Here is a 2,982-nt window from a genome sequence, read left to right as displayed (position 1 = left end):
GAACCAGCTTTTGGTTTCATTGATTTTCTCCACTGTTCATCCACTTATCACTTTATTGCTTTCTGATTATTTCTTTCCTTCCATTTACGTTGGGTTACTTTGGGTACTTCTTTTTCTAGTTTCATAAGGTGGAAACTTAGATATTTAATTTCAATGGTTTTGCCATTCCAATATAAGTATTTTAAGTTATAAATTTCCCATTGTCCCATATATTCTTTGTTTTTTTCCCTTAGTTACTTTATTCATTTATATTAATCAAATATTTTTTTGATCTCCAGTACTGGTTTACTAGCTCTTTATAAAAAAAAAAAACACCTCTTTTTTTTTAAATTTTTAGTTGCTACTATAGGATTTGTAATATTTAACTAATCGTAGTCAACTTTCAAATAATATTATATCATTTCATATGACACATAAGAATTTTACAATAGTATATTTCCATTTTACTTACCTGATACTTTGTGTAATTGTCATACATTTACTTCTACATATGTTATAAGCCCTATATACTTTATTATGATTGCTTTAAATATTCAAATATCTTTTTTTTGAGACAAGAGTCTTACTATGTCACCCTCGGTAGAGTATCGTGGCATCACCACTCAAAGCAACCTCAAACTCCTGGGCTTAAGGGATTCTCTTGCCTCAGCCTCCCAAGTAGCTGGGACTCTAGGCGCCTGCCACAAAGCCAGGATATTTTTTTTTTGGTTGCAGTTGTCACTGTTGTTTAGCAGGCCCTGGCCAGGTTCAAACCCGCCTGCCTCGGTGTATGTAACCGGTGCCCTACCCACTGAGCTATGGGCACCACTGAAATATTCAAATATCTTTTAAACAAATTAAATAGAAAAGGAATACCTTTGTATTTACCCACATATTTACTATTTCTAGAATTCTTTATTACTTTGTATGGATTAACATTTCCATTGGTTATCATTTTCTTTCTGCCCAAATAGATTCCTTTAACATTTCTGCAGCTCTGCCAGTGATAAATTATTTTATTTTTATTTTTTTTTTAGAGATAGAGTCTTACTTTATCACCCTCGGTAGAGTGCTGTGGCGTCACAGCTCACAACAACCTAGAGCTCTTGGCCTTAGGAGATTCAGATGAAATTTTTGTTTTTGTTTTACAAGGAATGTCTCTTTCTTTGTATAGTATGGTTGCATTTATAATGTTGGAACATGTATGTTTAAAAATGTGTTGAGTGCTCCCTTCAGCAGCACATACACTAAAATTGGAATGATTTAGAGAATATTGGCTTGGTTTCTCTACAAGGATGTTACACAAACTTAAGAGGAATTCTACAGTTTTATATTTAATACACTGAATTGTGTACTTAAAAATAGTTCAAATAGTAAATTTTATATTATTTATATTTTACCACAATAAAAACCACATGGAAGTGAATCTAGAAGTACACATATAAAACTGTTAACATGGGCATACTCCTAGGAAGAGGAGTTAGGGGTGAAGGGCCACTTTCAGAATGTTTTAGAGTTTTTATTTGGAAATTATTTCAGATATAGAAATAGAAATTTTCCTAGAGTATCACCAATAATACTTCTATACTTAGATTTACTATTAGAATTTTATTTGCCCCATTTGTTTCATCATTCTTATGTTCTCATATATAGAGATAATATATCTGCAAATGTATTTATTTTTATATAAACATAAATATTTATATAAATTTTGATAAACCATTTGAGGATTAAATACTCATGTGTACTTCCTAAAAATAGAGATATTATGGCTTGGCGCCACAACACCCGGCTATTTTTTGTTGTTGTTGTAGTTGTTATTGTTATTTAGCAGGCTCGGGCCAGATCCCCCCAGCCCTGGTGTATGTGGTTGGTGCCCTAACCACTGAGCTACAGGCACTGAGCCAAGACTATATAAAGACTTTAGAAAGGATAAAACTTAATATAGTTCCCAGTTGTTATTTATTTATTTATTTGAGATAGAGTCTTATTATGTCACCCTTGGTAGAGTGCTGTGGTGTCACAGCTCACAGCAACCTCCAACTCCTGGGCTTAGGTGATTCTCTTGCCTCAGCCTCCTGAGTAGCTGGGACTATAGGCACCCGCCACAATGCCCGGCTATTTTTTTGTTGCAGTTCGAACCTGACACTCTCAGTATATGGGGCCAGTGCCCTACTCACTGAGCCACAGGCGCGCCCATCCAGTTGTTATTTTTATTTTCAAAGGGGCACTTGTGGTTATGGCCGAGAGGCAATCCTAGAAATGGAAGCTAAGCTGCTAACTCAGCACTCCCGCCCATGGTGGGATAAACACCAGCTCTTACAATGCCCTAAAATATAACTGGACAAAACTACAGACTCTTGAGAACCAAAGCACACTTTCTGGTGGCCGTCATTAATGACATTACTCACGTGGCACATTGGGAATAATACCGGGAGAAAGTTACATACCAGGACTATCCCCATCAGGTAACTTATAAATTAACTTCAGCCAAATTTCAAAATAATCGAAGGTTGTCTGTAAAAAAACTCTTCATATCCCTTGGCAATGCTTTTTTTTTTTGTCTGTGTTTCTGACATGCTTCATCTTTTACACCCTGCCTATAATTTTTGGGGGCCTGAGATAAAACTCTCTTTGATGAAAGGTTCACTTAAAATTCTTTTTTTTTTTTTTGAGACAGATTCTCCAGCTGTTGCCCTGGATAGAGTCCTGTGGTGTCATAGCTCACAGCAATCTCAAACTCTTAGGCTCAAGCGATCCTCTTGCCTCATATATTTTTTTTTCTATTTTTAATAGAGACAGGGTCTCCCTTTTTGCTTCGGCTGGTCTCAAACCCATGAGTTTAAGCAATCCATCTGCCTCAGCCTCCCAGAGTTCTAGGATTGCAGGTGTGAGCCACCACGCCAGGCTTGCTTAAAATTCTTCTTCTTTTTTTTTTTTTTATAGAGATAGAGTCTCACTACCGTGCCCTTGGTAGAGTGCTGTGGTGTCACAGCTCACAGC

At 36.3% G+C, this 2,982-nt stretch overlaps 1 non-coding gene across 1 annotated transcript; it reads left to right on the top strand.

The window, feature by feature from the left end:
- Nucleotides 1-1,202: 1,202 nt before the first annotated feature.
- On the top strand, nt 1,203-1,309 carry LOC128573197 (U6 spliceosomal RNA). The gene has a single exon (XR_008376360.1). It is a non-coding gene; the product is annotated as a U6 spliceosomal RNA (small nuclear RNA).
- Nucleotides 1,310-2,982: the final 1,673 nt, after the last annotated feature.

This window comes from Nycticebus coucang, chromosome 20, assembly GCF_027406575.1.
Source record: "Nycticebus coucang isolate mNycCou1 chromosome 20, mNycCou1.pri, whole genome shotgun sequence".
Classification (NCBI taxonomy): Eukaryota; Metazoa; Chordata; class Mammalia; order Primates; family Lorisidae; genus Nycticebus; species Nycticebus coucang.
Note: the sequence above shows the minus strand (reverse complement) of the source record. Positions and strands in the feature narration are given on the sequence as shown.